The 20,040-nt window shown below is 47.9% G+C and overlaps 1 long non-coding RNA gene across 4 annotated transcripts in view; it reads right to left on the bottom strand.

Moving 5' to 3' along the window:
* Nucleotides 1-20,040, bottom strand: part of LOC123479145 (uncharacterized) — a 28,504-nt gene that overhangs the window by 6,345 nt on the left and 2,119 nt on the right. For 2 of the 4 annotated variants that reach the window (XR_008426448.1, XR_006654677.2), the window contains exons 2-4: nt 6,821-6,887; nt 3,253-3,326; nt 2,237-2,314 (exon numbers count right to left, since the gene is read on the bottom strand). This is a non-coding gene — a long non-coding RNA (uncharacterized lncRNA). Of the gene's footprint in view, nt 1-2,236; nt 2,315-3,252; nt 3,327-6,820; nt 6,888-7,004; nt 7,057-20,040 lie in introns of those variants that run through there. The other 2 variants (XR_006654679.2, XR_006654678.2) reach the window with 2 other exon arrangements.

The raw sequence follows: 20,040 nt of genomic DNA on the forward strand, positions 1-20,040 counted from the left end.
TGCTGGGGGGCCAGCTTGGAGCCAGAGAGGCCACCCTACTCCACCCCACCACTGGCAAAACATGTTTTCTTGTTTTCTGAGGGGGAGGAGGGAGCCGTACCCATCCTGAGCAAACACGGAGCTGATAAGCCTGGACAGGCCTAGCTACCAGGCCGCCAAATGGGGCTGCAGAGGCAGGGACCCAGCCAAGACCACCCTGGAGGTCACTCAGGCCAGAAAGCCAGGTTCAAAGTCACGATAGGGACAGCGAGCAAGGTCCTGCACACTGTGGAAGCTCCCACTGGGGAGAGAGAGAAAGGGAAGAAACTAATACAGGGCGCATCAGTGGGCCAGGACCGCTATGGGCATCTGGGGCTCAGTCCCACGGGGACCTCTGGGACCCCACGTAGAACAGAACGGTCCCCTGAGATGCAAGGAAGCTGAAATACTGACCCGCCACTCCCACCGACTCTTAGTGAAGGGCTGATCCTGGCTGCCTGACTGTCGAGCTCCCAGACTGCGCTCTGAGGGGCTGAGCACATTGCTGAAGACCGAGCATGTCCCTAGGCAGGAAAATGCTAGTTGATGCCACAGCTGGAGCAGGAAAGGTCCACACCAAGGGGACAGGAGTGGGGCGCTGACAGGCCCTGCTCCAGTTAGCACCACAGCGAGCATTACCCCCGAGCTAACAACACATTATTAATAACACATCATTAATGAAGATCAAGGTAAGAGGCCTTTACGGTAGTCCAGAGGAGAAAGTGCAGCCCACTCAGCCTCCCCCGCCCCTTACAGGGATGAAAGTGTTCGAGACTTAGGTCTGCACAGGACTCAGGCTGAGCAGCAGCGGTCTAACCGCAGCCCATTCGGCACTGCATTGATGACGCGAATTCTTCACCCCTCCCCGAACCCACAGCCTTTGTCATTTGATTTCCTAGTTTTTCTCACTGCAGATATGGATCTACTTTCCTACCCTTTGAATTTGGGCTGGCCTTGTGGCCTGCTTTAACCAAAAAAAAAAAAAAAAAAGCAACAGATGCGACACTGGGCCCATTCTGAGCCTAGGCTCCCAAGGCCTCTGCTCTCCTGCATCTTCACCACTTCAGGAGAACATCCCCGGGCTAGCGTAAGCTAGGAGGAGCCATGTGGAACAGAGCAGAGCAGAGCCACCAGTCACCCCATCCAAGGCAGCTTAGATTCACCGACAGCTGACCAACTCCCGCACATGTGTGTGAGCCCATCCAAGATCAGCAGGTGTGGGGGGCCTAGCCAGTCCCCCAGTTTGCTCCCAGCCTGAAAGCCATGAATTCTTATTGTGTATGCCACTGAGATGTTATGGTTATTATGCAGAAGAAACTGGCTGATATACTACCCAACCAGGTACTGGATCCCTGCGCCCCAGCCCTTCTATCCAGGGCTGACCAGCTTCTGCTCACACGCCGCCATCAACAGGAATCTGATTACCCTCAAAGGCAGCCTAGTCCCAAAATCTTTTCATATTTTTGGACTCAAATCCCTCCCCATGTCCTTCAACCCTTGAAAAAAATTCTTAAGATCCACACGAAAGTGGCCCAGTCTCTCCTGGGCCCATCTGCATGCTCATGTGGAAGTCGTCCAACCACTTCAAAGCCAGCATGTCCAAAATGAAAAGCCTCCTCTTCCTCTCTCTGTTTTGCATGGGGAATCTCTGAAGTATTGCTCTTCCTCACCCCCTACATGGAAATGGTTGCCAAGTCATGAAGATTCTATTTCCTCAGAGTCACACATCACTCTCCAGTACTGGCCTCATCTCTCTGACCCAGATCCCTCCAATGGCTGCCTCCCTGCCAATAGCGAGTCTCAGCCCTCCATTTCTTCCCACACACCAGCTACGCTACCCCATGCATGGATCTTTCATGCAAAGAATGTTACCTTGCACCTACTCTGTCCTAGGAACTGTGCTAAAGATAATGGAATCAAAGTCACAAGCTTTATTCCCAAGAGGTTCATTAAGTGACGGGACTCACCTTTCTAGCACAGGGATCTGATGATAATATTATCTTTTATTGGATTCCTATTATATACCAAGCACTTTTTTTTTAATTTTGAGAGTACATTTTTTAAAAGGTGGAGACATGAAACAAGGAAGGGCTTAGGACAGAAGAAGTAATAGGGGAGAGCCTAGGCGGTGGGGAAGAAGTGAGCCAAGGTGGGGCTGCTGTCAGCTCACTGGAGAGTCAGAGAAAAGGGGGCCTTGGGGACAGGCTCAGCGTGTTACCTGGGACAAGCTTCCATTGTCCATTGCTCCCCTGGTTGCAAGTCTCGCAGGGTCCCTTAGAGTTTAGGAGATGCACACCTGTGGGGGAAGAAGAGGGGGAAATGAAAGGCAAGAGCGTGCTCCTGGTGGGGAGAGCACCTATACCAAGTACTTTATATCGTAAAATATCTCAAGTCCTTCCAATAATTCTACTGAGTTTTATTGTATCCATTTTTACAGGTGAGGAAACTCAGGATCAGGGAGTTCAAGGGACTCACCCAAGGCATAGCTCATAATAAGTGGCGATATCTGGTTGTTGGTCCTGAAACTCGGGCTCTTCCTAGGGCACCTAACTGCCTTCCAAGCTGTTGTCATGTCGCTCGCCTTCTCAAAAGTTTAGCAACTCCCATCTCTTTAGCATGGACTTTGGAGCCTCATCTGTTGCTATGCTCATACCAGGCCACCACAGTCCAATTTGCCCACCTCCCTTGGCTTGTGCTATTTCCTTAGTTCAGGTTGTTCTCCCTCATATCCTGCCCTACCCATTCCTCAAGCCCCAGCTTAGGGGCACCTTCTCCAGGAAGTCTCCTCCTCAGCTAGCTCCACTTGCCAGTGTTCCCCTCGCACTGTCTCCTCAGTAGACTTAGGGGTCCTCGCAGACAAAGACTGAGCCTGGCCCCTCTCTGGGTTCCCTGACTGCCTCCCACTGATGGTCTGCGCTCAGCAGCTGTGGAACCAGACGAAATGAACTGGATTGGATTGCTGAAAATAGGAGGTGGGCTCAGTCACAAGACAGAGATTGGTTGTATAGATTCAGTCAACCAATATTTATTGAGCACCTACTATGTGCTCAGTCAGGATCCTTGGTTGTAAATAGTAGTAACAACGCTGACTAATATACCTGGAAAAAATTATTGAAGGATGATTTTAGATATAGAGTAGCAACAGGAAGATTTAGAAACAATGTTCAGAGAACCACCAGGAATCCAAGAGGTGAGGGCAGGTAGGAGCGAGGGGACTCATCAGGAGGAGCTTACATTTTGGAAGCAGAGTGAGGAAGGACCTTAGAGATCATCACTGCAACATTTCCCAGAGCGTTCTCAGGGGAACACTATGAGGACAGGAGGAGAAAGGTTAAAGGAGCGACACCGGCTAACTTAGATTCCTTTATTTCAGGACTTTGCAGCGCCTTTGCTATGCCAGCATGCAGGGCGACGTCCAGGACTGGAAGAGGTCCTCCACTCTGCCCTTATTTGACCATGCAACCCTCTTCTTGTTGGACTGACGTTCAACAGACCACACTTAGGGAAGCCCCGATCCCGCTCAACCCTCAGTTTCAGACAGGGAAACTGAGGGACTTTCCTGGCCTCACTGGGCCCCTGGCCTCCTGACTGTCAGCCCAGGACTTGGGGGACAGACTCATTCCAAGGAAGACGAGACTAACGTAAGACAGGAACCTGGGGCACGGGGATCCCCAAGGCCCTCCTGTCTGGCACCACCAGCATGAGCTCACCCTCCAGGTACAACTGAAGAATGCACCCCTTTAGGCCTGCAGCGCCCACTTCCACTCTCCGGAAACCCCCTCTGGGGAAGAGGGGGAAGCTGGCCAGTCACAGGCAGCACTAGGCAGCTACGGCCCAGCCCCCAGCTGCCTCAGCACGGGAGGTAAGAGGGCAGCACACCCAGCTGTTAGCAGGAGCTCAGGGCCTGGCGGGGAGCAGGTATGCCAGAGTCCAGCCCCAGCTCTGTCACATGGCTGAGGCACCTGGGGAAAGGTTACTTAATTCTCTCAGCCTTCGTTTCTTTAGCTGAAGAAAAGATCAATTGAAATCTAAATGATTCAGTAAAGTATGAAGCATTCTTCAGATATGAAGAGTTTATTGTTACATTGGAGATCAGCTATGAAATGCTGGGGGGACTCCCCAAAAGGCAGTGTCTCCTCTTTGGTTTTATGGGGCAGACATAAGAGCATTAACACTGACATACGCATTCCAAATGTATTCCCTGAGTGCCAGGAATCGGGCTCCGTGTCCCACACTAACACACACCACTTCTCTACCACGCCCTCAATCTGACAGCCCAGCCGCCTACCGTGGGCTTTCCCACCTTCACCTGGTAAATGTGTACTCATCCTCCCAAACTCAGGTGAGGTGCCACCTCCTCAGGTCCTCCTGGCCTGTCCTCCCTCCAGGATAAGTTGGGCGCCTCCTCTGTGCTCTGTCTGCACAGACCCTCATCACCAATCTTCCTATCCCAGAGTAATCTGACCTGTTCCTACACCTGTCTCCCACCGTACACTGTGAGTGATGAGAAGGCTATGGGCCTACACAGGTTGAGTGAATAAACTTGTAACCCAGCATCCAGTTCTTTCTATTGTGGGAATTCTGGGGGTTTCCTCATACCAACCCTTGAAGCCAGAGTCCACGTGTCTTCACATCTGCCCCAAAGAAAATGCATTCCAGAAAGCATTGCACACTGGAGACTTTGTGAGGAAGACAGAGGACATGCACACCCCACAGCAAGATCCCCCAGATGCCCCTCAGACATGTTGTCCCCAGTCTCCTTCTCACCACCAGCAGTTCTCATTGGTGGGCCGAAGGCTGCTCCCTGCAAGATGGCCATGTCCTAAAACCCAGGGCCTGTGAATGTGTCAGGTTACATGGCAAAGGGGAATTAAAGTTGCATATGGAATTAAGGTTGCTAGTCAGCCCTGACTTGTGTGGTTCAGTTGGCTGGGCGTCATCCTGCAAGCTGAAGGGTGGTGGGTTCAATTCCCAATCAGGACACTTGCCTAGGCTGCAGTTTGATCCCCGTTGGGAATCCTATCAGAGGCAACCAATGATGTTTTTCTCATTCTCTGTCTCTATCTCTATCTCTATCTCTGTCTCTATCTCTATCTCTGTCTCTGTCTCTATCTCTATCTCTGTCTATCTCTCTGTCTCTATCTCTGTCTCTGTCTCTCTCTGTATCTCTATCATCTCTATCTCTCTTCCTCTCTTTCTAAAAACAAAAAAAAACAAAAAAAAAAGAAAAAAAATTGTCCCCCTCAGGTGAAGGTAAAGAAAATTAAAAAAGATCACTAACCATCTGACATTAAGATAGGAAGATTATCCTAGATTATCAAGGAGGTCATTAAAAAGTAAAGGAGGAAGGAGAAAGTGCTGACATGTGAGGACTCAGGCTGGCCATAAGATGGGGAAAGGAGGAAGGGGGGCATGTGCCAAGGAACTGAGGTGGCCTCTAGAAGCTGGAAAAGGCAAGGAAACCAATTCTCCCTTGGAGCCTCCAGGAAAGAATGCAGCCCAAGGACACCTTGATTTGGACCGATGAGACCCATTCTAGACTTCTGACATCCGGAACTGTAGGAACACATTTGTGATGCTTTAAACCCCTGCATTTGTGGGAATTTGTTACAGCAGCAATAGGACACCACCACATCCTCTTACCCTTGACTCTTACCATGCCCAGGCTGCCCGTCTCAAGCAGTTCCACCGTAGCCCCAAACTTGCAAGAGTCCCCATCAGCCCCACAGTCGGGAATCCCACCCTCCTAAAAAGGCAGTTTAGCAGTCATCCGTTGTTATGCAAGGATGCATCCCTTGATAAGAGGGCTCACAACCTAGCAACGAGTCAAAATATTCCTTCCAAACAGAGCCCTTTGCTCTCTGTCATCTCCCCGACGACTCTGGGACTGCAGTGTTGAGTTCTCTCTGTTCCGAACCTCCCTCTTCCCATTGAAGGTCAGAGCTTTCACTCTTGGGTCCTCTGATACCAGTTTCTGTAACAGGGATCTCTCTCTCTCTGCTGGTTATAGAGAGACAACCCCATTCTGGAAGGCTAGCTGGATAGACGGCGAGTCCCCTGCTAAGTGTTTGTCTCACTGGACTTCTGAAAAGGCCAGTCTGGAGTCACAGTGGCCACCCTGGGGATCCTCTGAGATTCTGAAATTAGTGCACTCACAGGCACAATTACAGACTCTTAGAAACGTGAAACCTCTCTTTCTGTCTGGCCGGGACACCTTTCAGGGGAATTTACCGTTGCCAAGGGACCTTCACCCTCTACAAGTTGCCAAAAAGTTCCTTCCTCAGAAACTCTAGCTGCTTGTGTAACAGACATTTTTGTCCCTTCCCTTGTGTCTTTATAATAAAATGAACCAAATGAGTCAGAATAATTTAAAACTCTAATGACCATTAAGGAGAAACTTTGTTTGAAGTCCACCTCAAGGGCCCTCCCTTGAAGAGAGAATTTCAAACCTCTCCTGGACAGTGGAATCCATTCTTTGATTGACATGCAGAAGCTTCTAATAGACAAATTGACTTTAAAAAACAAACAAACAAACAAACAAACAAAACACCTCTACAAGGATCCTAAATGAAACTTTGCCCATCTGAGCAGACATTTAAAATTTTCTTCCTGTTTTCTCTCACCTGAAACCTGACAAGATATAGGGAAGGATTTAATAATTTTTAATCAGAAATTTGGCCCATTGGAAGGTAAATATTCAGAGTCTGGTAAGAATTCTTTTTAAAGCTTCCTCTCCCAGGCTAAAATGAAACTGCACCCAGAGAGAACGAAACAAAGTAGGAAGATGGATGCGTAGACCCACCTGTGCGTCAAGGAAGTTCTTCGGAGACAGAGAGCAACATCCTTAGCTTAGGAACATTTGCAGACAACTGTAATTGAACAACAATAAAATAATTAAAAACAAAAACAAATAGCATCTGTTTGAAACAGATTATATGAAAGAAAAAAAAGAAAGAAAGAAACATTTGCAAAACCAGAAATGCAACCTTAGAAGTTCAAAGTCATCATCTGCCTTTGCTGACAACCTCCATTGCTCGGGGCTGAAGAAAAGAAATAGGAAACAAGTATTTATGTAAAAAACACAAACCGCTGCTCTGGTTCCAAGGCTCCTTGCCAAGGACAAATACAAATCTTAATTGTCTGCTCCACAATTTGTCACACGTGTTAAAGAGAAAAAGCCTTAGCCATCTGAATGAATAAACTTAACTTACTGCAACTGTTGTAAGTTTGTAGCGGAGGGGATGCCTTATTGTACCTGGCTCATGCCTAAAATTTTAAAGCAAAACTATCAGGTCTCTGGTTATGTCTGTCTATATATGTGTATGGGTGTCTACCTCTAGACGGGATTGCTAGACTTGGTTTGTAAAGAGCTCTACTTAATTGGCTTAAAGGAATTAACCACTTATATAAAATATTCTTTAAAATGTAACAGAAACTAATCCAAATGTTTTTTGGGATCCAAGAAAATACCTGATAGCAAAACTAGTGTGAGGTTGGTTTGATTAAACAGGCATGTCTTTAGAGTATCAGCAGTAAGTATAGTATTCTTTATTTCACCTGGGATTACAAAAATAAGTTTGTATCATCTCTGTTACAAAATTTGTCAGCAGGAAAAATGCCTTGGGATAATACTCAGTTATAATTATTGTCGGACATCTCTTGGAGCTTTCATGAGTAATCTGAACACAATTTTAAGAACTAATAAACTATTATAATAAAGTCATGTAAAGTCCCTAGGATGGGGGTGACAACTAATGAACTAAAAAGATGTAAGTAGGATAAGAGGAATTTTTAGGTAAACCTTTCTAGCAGTGAGTGTATGACAGATGTACTGAAAAGTAGTTTCCCAGAATCTTTTGGTAACGTCAAACCTTAGTGTTTTGCTAAGTTAAATTATGAGTCAAGTTAGATTAACTACCTAGATCATTTCCAAATAAGATGATACATTAAAACATGAACTGTTAAATAAGTCTATCTGCCTTTGATTTCTTACAGAGAAACTAAGAGATGAATTGGGATCTGTCAATAAATACGTTTTGAGCTCTGTTGAGGAAGGTTATGTTTCTAAAAAATTATGAAATATATTTACCAGTAAAAAAATCTATGTTTCCAGAAGTCATGAAATGTACTCATACATTTGACAATCTAAAGAAAGTTGATTGCTTACTTTTTAGTTGTCTTTAGAAATTAGGTTTTTAAGGATTAAGAATTCTGACTAATATGGAAGGAAACAATTCAGTAAAAGAAGATAAAGGAATGAAAATTCAGTTCTGTTGAATTAAAAAAAAATTGTTTATCCTAAAATAAGTTGGTTATTTCTGAATGAGACAAACTAAAAGGGACAGGAAAATTGTAGAAGGTTTGTGAAAAAGAAACCCTGAGAAAGGAATTTTATGTGTGGGCAAGCTACATAAGATTAAAATGAATTTAATTAAATAAGTGACTTGAAAAGTTAAAAGTAAGCCATTTCAAAATTAGAGTTTGGTTCTTTCTCTGTTAAAAGGACAAAGTTTTCCTGTACTATTGGTATGCTCTTAAGAAGGAATTATTTTTAAAAGGCAAAAATTTTGTGTTTTATTAAAATTATTTCCTGTGATGTTTCACTAGTCTTTGATTGCCTAGGTAAACCAAGTCTTTTTAATATTAAAAGGGCTAGATTTTGCTTATACCTATTTAACATTCTATATTTGCCCGTGAAGTCTTTGTCACTATGATTAAATAAATAACTAAATATTGTTTCACAGTGATTTATGATCCCATTTGACTGAGGGCTTTAAAACTTTTAATATGTCTGACAAACTTCTCCAAAATTAAATCATCTTTTTCTTAACCTGAAAATAACTTTAAAAATTTTAAGGCCGACCCCTAAAACATTTCAAAGGACAGCTCTCTTGCTTTATGAAAGGGCAAAATTAAATTAATTAGGCCTATTGATATGCTAAAATTACATGGAAAGCATTGTCAAACAAGAAATAATAATTAAATTTTATTTGTATGCATATATTATTGTTGTTAACAATAAATGTTCTAGAAATTATACAAAATTTCTAAGAATCTAAAATGTCCTGATATAATGTTTTTATATGTAATTCTAGATGTAATCTTAAAATGCTGAGTATTGCAGGAAAAAGTAGATTTCTTAGTCAATTGCACTATAATCAGATCTTTAACCCTGTCATTTTAAGTCTTTGTTATTAAGTCATTATTTTGATACTTTTTGCAAATATGTTTTATCTTCACAAAGATTCAGAGTGAGGTCTCTGACACTCACTCTAAAATATAGGTTTCTGATAAACTTTCAGATTATACCTTGAACTGGGTGAGGTTTGCTGAACTCTAGGAAAAATTGGATTCATAAAACTGCTAACAAAATAAATTAAGATCAGCAATGGCTGGTGTGGCTCAGTGGATTGAGCACTGGCCTGTGAACCAAAAGGTTACTACTTTGATTCCCAGTCAGGGCCCATGCCTGGGATGTGGGCCAAGTCCCTGGTTGGGGGTACGTGAGAGGCAACTGATGGATGTGCCTCTTCTGTAACAAAGTTTCTCTCCCTCTCTTTCTCCCTCCCTTCCCCAATCTCTAAAAATAAATAAAACTTAAAAAAAGATTAACACCAGTAAAAATTAAAACATGGGACTGAATAAACTTATGAGGATAATTATAATTTTTATAACTTTTTATTTGAAATATTACTGGTTCTTTAATCTCTTGTTTTCCAGACATATATAAAGAAACCTTTTCTCTTAAGCTACTTTTTGAGTTCGTTCAGCACTACCACGAGTAAAAATAATAGAGAGAACATTCGGGAGCCCTTTCTATGGGCCAGGCAGTATTCCTAGTGCTTTATGTGTATGAACTCATGTCATCCTCCCAACAGCTCCCTGAGGCAGGTGCTAGTCTCAGGCCCATTCCACAGTCAAGAGAACTGAGATAAAGACTAAGTCACTCGCCCAGGGTCACATAGCTGAGATTCCAATTCAGTCAACCTGACCCCAGAGTCTTGGTTGTTAACCACTGCAGTGTCCTGTCTCCCAGTACTCAGGCAAATGAATCAGTGAGGCACATGTACAGGGATGTGTGTGGGGATGTAGGCCTGTGGCTACAGATGCTGAGAAACAAGGAAGGCAGGGTACCCGTGCTCAAGTTTCTCACAGCCCAATCAGGAAGCAGAGACACAATGCATCCACACAGATGGTCCTCCAAGAGCACCCTGCATGGAGCTCTGGGCGCAAAGGGGAAGAGTGTCCAGATGGGACAGGGGGGGACAGGGAAAGCTTTCTGGAAGAGGGGGCACTGAGCCAAGTTTTGAAGGGCATGTGGGCAGGCAGTCATAGAGTGGAAGGTAGCAAAGGACATCAAGTCAAAGAGCCCCTGAAGACTGAACGAGAAATACAGAGACAGGCTGAGACACTGAGAAACAGAGAAAAACTGACTGCAAATTGTAAACACAGAGAAAGAGGCAGAACACGGCTGACTGTGTCGTGACTACTGCTTCTGACCTGACCTTCCTCCTGCTCCGGGACAGAAAATAGCCTGGCTGACCCATAGTGTGCAAAGCATTTCCTGTGTAGCCCTGGGGACCCCTGAGCTGTACTTTCTCAGGGGTGGGGCTGGCTGCGGGCAGTGAGGGCGGCGAAGGAGGTCAAGGAGCCCTGGGCCTGGATGAATTCTCCAGGACTAGAGTGACTGAAGATGGGAAGGAAGTGGCAAGCACATGTCAGAGTTCTTGTACGTGTATGGGCGTGTGTACATGAGGGTGTCTAGGGTGGGGGTGATGTACCTGACATGGGCACGTGGCTAAGCCTAGGACTCTGTGTCTCTTCATGAAAAATAAAGGCTAGATGGACACAGAGCTGGCCACCTCCCTAGCTCTGAGAGCCTTTCTAAGTGTACAAGTCGTCTCCTCTGGCAAGCAGCCAGTTTCAGTGCTGTGGAGCAGGTTCCAGTAGCCTCTTTCTCCGAGCTGGTCCCCCAGGACACCACCTTGGCATGCTGCCTTCACAGGCTAGTGATCTGGTCCCAACTTTTGCTGGGGACTGAGTGATCTAGCCAGAGCCTTCTCTGAGCACCCTTCCCAGGGAAAAGGGGGAGAGGTTGGGGATAGTTGGGCCTGGCTCCCAGAACCCAGAACATCTAATTGGGGAAGATCTCCTCCTCCCAAGGAGATCCCAAATGTCCCCCAGTGACTTCTCCGCGCCTTCCACCAGCCCCTTCCCCAACCTCCCCACCAGTTCCTGTCCCCACCATCCTCAAGATTGTTCTTGAGATCAAACCGGCTCTCCCCATCCTGTCTTTATCCCTCTATCCCGACTAGATTTTTATCTTCAGATCTAGGGCATGCCTTTTTCCCATTGATGGACCTCCTTCCAGCAACATTCTAGCAGAGACTGAGTGTACCCCTGTGGGGCTGCCACAGAAGGACCCAGGGAATTCCTGCCCAGGAGGAAGGCTGGGCTTCCATTTCAGCCAGGTAGACAACATGCACACTGCAGGAGGTATTCCAGGTGAAATGGGTTTATGTTCCCTCCACCCTCCATCTAAGTCTGATGATGCAGACTCTGGCCCACGGGGTCCATGTGTTGTGGCCGCAACAAACAAATTCACACAGACTACAGAAGTCCTTTGGAGAAAAAGGGGTGGCATGGCCGCTCTCTAAGTGAGAGAGAGGTCCCCGACCCCTGCCTGGGCAGGATTTTATTGCTTTTCTGGGTACATTACATCAGGATGATCCTCATTTACTATACACAGGTTCACTGTAGGTGATTACCTTTTACAGATAACTAAGGAAAGAATGTCGATAATTACTTCAAAGAGAAGGATGTTGCAGATCAAAGGGAAAAGTGGTTGAACTGGTTACACTCCATACTTGGGAGGTTTAGCTCAGACTTTAGTAAGTTAAAGATACTCAGTAAACATCTGCTGCCTCAATTCAGGGTGAGGGAGTTTTAGCAAAAACAAGTCTCATAGCAGCCTAGGTACAATGCAGGCCTGATTCCCCACAGGAGAACCAATCCGTGGGTTTGGCTTCCTGTGTGCCGACCTCACTCCCATCAGTTTTCCGAATCAGGCTGGGCTACATTCTCGATGTCACGCAAACAGGTTCCCTATAGTCTGAGGTCTCAGCCAGGTTACCTTTCCACAACCTTTTCACTCAAACCCTGACACACCTAACCACCAGCCAGGATCCTTGGTCCCACTATATTGGAACCCATGGAGCTCACCCCAGGCGGCCATACAAGGGTTGCTAGGCTGGAATTCCACTGGCTTTATCTGGCTGGGCCATGCCAGGCCCTCCTGGCCCTCACTGGGCCCAATCCCCTGGCACCCAAGCAGCCACACAAATCAGAAGTGCCACCATTCCTGCCTTCCCAAAGGGAGACCAACACATTCCTGGATTAAGGAAAGGGAAGTAACATTTGTTGAGTACCTATCATGTATCTCCTTCACCTGACACACCAACCCTTTTAAAAGGGTATTGCTTATCCTGGTGAAGAAGAGTGTTCCAGATGATGCTAAGTCAGCATTCAGGGTCGGGTTATGTCTGACTCATGGACAGGATAGTGCCCCCTCCTCCCAGCATCCCTTCACAAGGGGAGGGTCATATAGGACTTGGAGGTGGGGCATACAGGATGCAGGATCCTAGAGAAAGAGAGGCCAGAGCAAGGCAAGATTTCCCCAGGCCAGCTCCCAGGACTGCGTCAGAACCTCGGGGAGAAAGGGGGCGGGGAGGCTGCTGGCAATGAGATTTCCTTCCTGGGGATTATGTGAGAGAAGGCTCACAGGCCACACTGCTCTGAAGCATGGGGGCAAGGTGTGATCTGCACTTGGTGAGAGGCACCTTCTCCCCACTTCTTCTCAGAACTCCAAGTGGTGCAGTTTAGAGAGGACTGAGGGAAACAGGAAGGGACCTGGCTCCCAGTCTGTCTGCGGGCTTGGGGGCTCTGGGATGGCATTGGGCATGGAGTAAGGGCTCTTTTGTGGCCCCGAAGACCTTCTGTGGCTTCCATACCAGGGCCAGTCATGAATTAGCAGGCTACTAGCACCTGTGAGATAGCCTGGGGACTGTCTGAGTAGGTAGAAATCTGGGTCCTAGAGATGGAGGCTACAAGGCAGAAAAAGTGAGGCACTAAGGTCAATGGGATTTCATTCATAGACAGGGGTTGATGAGGCCAGAAAAAGTCACATCTCATGCAGTTTTAGAAGGAGATCAAGTTCAAAGAGGCCAAGTCAGGGGTGGAGGTTGTGGAACTACTCCCTTGGTCTCTGGCTCCACAGCCATGCTCTTTCCAAAATACTAGTCTACCAAGGCCAATGCCAAGGATCCAGGAATCCTCTTGGTGACTCCCATCTCGTTTCCATTTCTTTTCTTTTTTTTAAGATTTTATTTTTAGAGAGGGGAAGGGAGGGAGAAAAACAGGGAGAGAAACATCAATGTGTGGTTGCGTCTTGCATGCCCCCTCCTGGACACCTGGCCCACAACCCAGGCATGTGCCCTGACTGGTAATCGAACCAGCAACCCTTTGGTTCACAGGCCGGCACTCAATCCACTGAGCCTCAGCAGCCAGGGCTCAGTTCCGTTTCTAAAGCCACTGTGCTTCCAGGAAGAAGTCACCACAGCAGAGAGGACTGAACCCACATGGCAAATCCCTGCCCTGCCCAAGAGACGTCACAACTGTTCCCCTAGTCATCTAAGAAACTGTCTGCCTTGTCTGGGAACTGGGCCCTACACACTGGCCACTACAGAAGCGGCCGTGTTCTATTTTTGGAACAGGAAACCAAGGATTGAAATTGGTCCTGTGACAGAACCTCTGTGGAAGAAACAGGTCTGCAGTGAGAGGCTGGAGCCTCTGTAGAGAGAGACAGAGGTGAGAGGCAGAGTACTGGTGTAGTGGAGACCCTCCTGTCCACCACCAAAGCTGCTCTGTGAACTAAGGTCTTTTTGCCTGAAAAGTGTAAGTTGGAATTTTGGCCACTTGCCTAAGGCTCTGCCCATCCCCCACATGCCCTTTTCCATCCATCCCAGAATAGGCAGGACAAAGAGCAGCAGCTCTAGGGAAAAGAAAAGCTGGAGTGGGGAGGAGGGGAATGGTGGTGGGAACCAGTCGGGTGTCCCTTGGGTTTCTCCCAACAATGGCGTGGGCAGCACATTGTGTATTTCTGGGTCAAGACACATCCCCGGACACCCCCACCCCTCACCTGGCAGTCGAGGCAGCAACAGGAATGGGTGGCAGGGCCAGTTGCTAGTACCTTTGGAAACCTTTGATGCCTGGGGCCCACCTCTGACCACAATTCACACAGGCAGGAATGGAAAGAGAAGACGTCAGATGGGAGGCAAGAAAACAACTTGTTCTGTGCTAAGAAAGAAGGGAGTGACCCCAGGCTTGGGTGGGGAAAGGGGCTGGGTGACCTCTGGCCAGCAGAAGCAAGAGGGATGCTTGACCTTACTCAGACCTTCACTGTGACCTTGAATCAGCCATTTATCTTTACTTTCCTTCAGGGTCCCCAACTGTGAAGGAAGCAACAGGTTCTGAGCTAGAGAACTCTGATCTCTCTCAAGTTTGGGGACAACTTGGCCTCACGTGAGATCCCAGACCCACTCCTAATCTTAGTACCTCCAAGCTGCTCAACACTCTAACTGCTGTAATTTGATTGTCTGGGTACCTGCCCAAGCAAGATGGGCACACTGATGGGGTCAACACCAGTGGCCTCAGATGCCAGGTGTGCTAGAACTTCACTGTTGTGCTAACTGATGGGCAAGGACAGGAAGCTGGAACTCTAAATAGACAGGGACGGTTAGCCACTCCAAAGGCAAGATCCGGCCCAGTACTGTCTGTAGGCCAGTTTGATGTTCAGAGCAGACAGATTTCAGAACTGGAGTTTCAGGAGATGGGTGGATTCAGAGCAGAACCACGGTCCACATCTTAGGAGCTCAGAAACCTAGCCCAGCCCCTCTGGGGGGTTGGGAGGACAGAGAGAGAGGGGAGAGGACACTAATGAGGCTGGTCAAGGTACCTGTGAGCAAAGCAGAGCCTGCAAACTGTATAAACTGCGGAAATGCAGCTGCAGTTAGATAGCTAAGGTCCAGGAGTGCCCAGGTCTCATGCACACCAGACTGTCAGCAGCAAAGCTAATTCCAGGGTCCAGCCACCTGCCAAGGCTTGGGGACCAGGCCAGGCTGAGCAGTAGGATCGGCCCCTGTGGCTTAGCTTGGGGATGAAGGAGAGACTTGGAGTCACAGGCAAGAACTACAGTCTACACTTGGAAGGAGGTGGTACAATTTACATCAGGGCAAGGCCGTGTGAATGGCTCTAGTTTCCAGGCCACGGATGGGAGACAAGGCGGGGAGACAGTCTAGAGCAGTAGCCTTGGGAATAAAGAGTCTTATGGCAGTTGTGGCTCCCGCAGCTACAATTCACAACTGTACGGAGGCATGGAACACAGGCAAGTTGTATTTGTCTGTAAGGGCTGGAGGGGACCCAACTCTGGAGCACAGGGTCTACTTGGGCGGCTTTCTCAGCCCTGCCTCAGAGTTCCTGGCATTTGAGTGTTGGCCCAAGTGCCCTCTGGATCAATTCCACTGATGGAGGAAGGGAGCCACATAAAGAATCCAAACCCTACAGACACTCCAAGCAGCAGAGGGCCCCTATTTGTCTCAGCTCTCGGTTACCCAAAGCCTCTCTTCCATTAATTTACGCGCACCAGGTTCCATGGCTGAGCACATCCTCCAGCTCAGCGCTGCCCAACAGAACACTCTGCAGTGATGCATGTGTTCTCTCCCCACTGTCTGATACAGTAACCACCAGCCACATGTGGCTATTGGACACTGAGTTTTTAATTTCAGCTCAGTTTTACTTTTAATCATTACAGGTAGCTAGCAGCTACCATATTGGACAGCTCAGTCCTGGCTCTTCCACATGGTGGGCGGGGCAGTAAAATCCTCTGGGGTCCAAACACTTAACCATATGCATATGCCAGCCTCGATGAGAGAGGGCTCTGTCTTCAGGGTAGGGCTGAAGGGACAGAGACAAGAGGGAGAAAAGAAGAGAGAGGAGAGGAAAACACACGCAGGCGGCGGGCGTATGCATGGCCTTATTTCACCTTCGCAGAAACCCTCGCAAAGTGAATACGATCATCCCCACCTTCCAAAAGAAGTCTCATACCGTGCCGAGAGTCACACAGTCAGTTAGAGACAGAGTCAAAGTTTGAACCTGAGTGCCTGACTCCAAAGCCCATGTTTTTCCACCTTATCACACAGCTGGGGAAGAAAGTGCCCCTTCCTGGCACCAGTGGGCTGCACGGGGCCAGGCCACGGGCTATCAGACAGTTCTCTAACTTGCCCCTTCCTGAGCTGGGTTTGCCCCGTCACAACTTCATTATTTGGCTTAAAGTGAGTTCTATTACTAGACTCAGATACAATCAGATTCACACATAAGGCCAAAGGCACATGGCCAAAGAAAAATTATCTGCTTCTAGGCCGTCCATTAGTGAGGATAATTAACAGTTGATTTGATATTCTTGGCATAAAGGAAGGCAGAGCTCTGCTTTGTTTGGGCTGATATTAAAACGCCTCTTACACATGCTGATTCGGTCACTCAGTGGAGGACCGGACAGCGGGGTCAGAAGTGAGCTGGAAGGGAAGGAGATGAGGGTGGAGAAGGAACCTAACATTCCTTCGATATCTGCTATGTGCCAGGTGCCAAGCTGAGAAGTTCAACAGATCATCGCAAGTGATGATCACCCCTGGGAGGTAGCTCTGACTATTGTTTGCACGGCTCTGAAGCTCAGAGAGGGGAGGCGACTTGCATAAAGGCACACGCATAGTTGACAGTGGTGGAATATGGCCGGCCTGACTCCAAGCCCATATTCTATCACACTGACTCTCGGCAGAGATCTAGAAACCCCAGCATCGCTAAAAGAAGTCCTGAACTCCTTTCCAGCTCTATCTGGCATCACGCCTACAGCCAGGCCCCTGCTGCAGCCTTCCCTTCTCCCATTCTCCCAGAAGTTCAGGCTCCCAGGAGCCGGAGAGGACCCCCACCCCCAGCCCCATTGTGCAATCATTGACAATGAGAGGCAGGCGTCCCCTTCTTACCCACCACTTTCCTCCCCGCCCCATGGGGTGCTGCCAGCTCAGCACAATAGTGCCTGCTGTGTCCAAGAGCCTCTGCTGGCGGCCCCCAGCCTTTTGCAGCCCCTCCAGACAATGGCAGAGCCCAAAAGCCCTGATAGCCGGTGACAAACGTATGTGAGCTCACGGGAAGTGGCCTTCAATAGTCCGATAGCTTCCTGTATCCTGACATTGTAAAGGCCCACTTCCTGTGCTGTCTCCGAAAATATAGCAAAGCAGAGCTGGGGGCAGGGGCAGAGCAGGGCTTCCGTGTCTACCCCGCACCCCCCGGCCAGGCTCTCCTACGGTATTCCTACATCCATGACCCCCAGGGAAGCCATGCCTCACCTGATCTCTAATTCAAGGGTGAATTCCCTGCTGGCCTCCTACTAGCCCCTCTGCCTCATGGCCAAACCCTCCCCAAGCCCAGTCAGATAGAGCAATGTGTTGTTAAAGGTCCCACCACCTTCCTCAGCACCCCCTTCCCCGCCCATTCCAGGATCTCAGGCTTTCTGCTGGGAAGCCTGCCCCATGTCCACGTGCACCAATCTCCAGTGTACATGAAGCACACTTCCTGGCGCCCACAGCTCGCTGCTCTCTGAGTGATAACCTTCGATAGGCTTACAAACACATACTGAGTCGCCCCTTCCACCTTTTCTTCGCAGAGCGAACAATCACAAGTCCTCCAGCTTCCTCCCTGTCACAAAAAGCTAAGCGCAGCGAGATGGCAAGGAGGCAGGTGGAACTGAGGGGCCTTATGACTGATTAAATTTAGTTGTAAAGCCTAGCTCTAGAAATCATATCTCTATAGGTAGTGTGGAAAATAAAGCAATAATTAGTAACTAAATACAGGAATCAACTCTGTTTCACATACTCACAACTATGAACCTACTTGTGCCCACCCTGTACACACCCCGGAGGCAGCAGAAGACAGCAGCCTGGACCTGACTAGTGGTCACAAGGTCAGGACCTCTGGCAGGGTGACCTAACCTCTTGACCTAAGGTATGTTTCAGTTCTTCAGCTCCAAGGTGGAATGACCCCCTGGTTACTTTCCCGTGAGAAAAGACCTCAGAGCTGTCATTAAGACCAGAAGATATGATCCATTATTATTACCTCACCTCTGACCTATCAGCTCCCAGAATGATCCCAAACCCCTAACCCACTGTGTCTTATGATTTTTACCCTATATAATCTGTAACCTACACGCCATCCAGGAGTTCCGGCTTTTGAGCATTAGCTTCCTGTTGCCCTGGGTGGTGCCATTCATAGTAAAATAGCCAATATTCCCCTGCTGCATTTCCTGGTGTTTAGTGTTCGTCTCTGCTAGTGCCAGTGGACAGGCTCTCGGTTCTGTGACACCAGGAGCCTTCTCTCTCTCAGGGCTCCAGCTGGACACAGGGAAGTCTTTCCCACACACCTTGCCTGCCTGCAGAAGCTGCTCAAAGAGATCAAGACTGCCTACCAGCAGGGGCAAGAGGGGAGCTACTGTACTGAGTGTCTCTGTGGAGTCGGGCACTAAGCTTCCCCAGTGAGGTAGGTGGTGACATAGGCAGTAAATCCTTATTAAAGACAAGGACACAGAGAAGTCAATTCACTGGCCCAGGGTCACCCAGCTAATGAGAGGCGGAGCCCTACTACCCTGAGTGGTGCTTGGCACTGGGAGAACAAGTTTAGGTTTATGGGAAAGGGGAGGATACCGCTTGCACCATTCTCTCACACCCCCTTAGGATCTCCACTCCATATCCCAGACATCAAGCATCTTCCCCCAATTTCCTGGCACTGGAGGAGCAACCCTGCACAGGGGCATGGGGCTGCATCCACCCTTCCAGCAGCCTGCCTGGGGAGGGGAGTATTGTTCTCCACTTTCAATAGAGCAGGCACTGAATCAGCCTCAGGCCATTGTGGTCTGCTGAGGGGGTGGGGGCTGGTGAGGAAGACAGGGACGGGTCAAGAGGTAACAACCTATTCATCCCTCCTAGCCAGTGGAGACCTCTGAGCTGCAATTCAGCCAGTTTGGAGCCCCAAGTCCCGAGTGTCCAGGAATCTAACAAAGAGGTCTCTGGAAATGGGAGGAAGGAGGAGGGGAGGAAGCCCTCATTGCTTTTCCCACCCTCCTCCCACCACTGTCACAGGGGAAGAAAGACAAAGAGCACAGTGAAATTGGGAGGACACATTCTGCAAGCCAGGGAGACGACCTCACCAGAAACCTGATCGGTTGACATCTTGGTCTTAGACTTCCCAGCTTCCAGAAGGAGACTTCCAATCAAGATGGAAGCATAGATAGACACACTTCACCCCCTCGCACAATCATAGAAATAATTACAACCAGATCTCAAAACAATATCCAGAACCATCAGAAAATCAAGCTATATAACAGCCCAACAGCCAAGGATTTAAAGAAGCCACATTCATCCAGACGGGTGCCTTTTCTACACATGCCATGCACTGAGACCGGGAGTCAAAGCAGCTCAACCTAATACACAGAAACAAACGCAGGGAAGCTGCCAAATTGAGGAAGCAAAGAAATATGGCCCAAATGAAAAAAACAGAACAAAACCCCAGAAAAAGAACTAAATGAAACGGAGATACAGAATTCAAATCACTCGTAATAAGGATGCTTAGAGAACTCATCGATTATAGCAACAAAATAAAGGAAGAAATGAAGTTTCCACTAAGTAAAATAAAGAAAAATATGCAGGGAACCAACAGTGAGGGGAAGGAAGATGGTGTTCAAATCAACAATTTGAAACAAAAGGAAGAAATAAACATTCAACCAGAACACAAAGTAGAAACAAGAATTCAAAAAAATGAGGAGAGGCTTAGGAACCTCTGGGACAACTTTAAACACTCCAACATCCGAAGTGCCATCATAGGAGTGTCAAAAGGAGAAGAGGAAGAGCAAGAAATTAAAAG

The sequence above is a fragment of the Desmodus rotundus genome, chromosome 3 (assembly GCF_022682495.2).
Source record: "Desmodus rotundus isolate HL8 chromosome 3, HLdesRot8A.1, whole genome shotgun sequence".
Taxonomy (NCBI): Eukaryota; Metazoa; Chordata; class Mammalia; order Chiroptera; family Phyllostomidae; genus Desmodus; species Desmodus rotundus.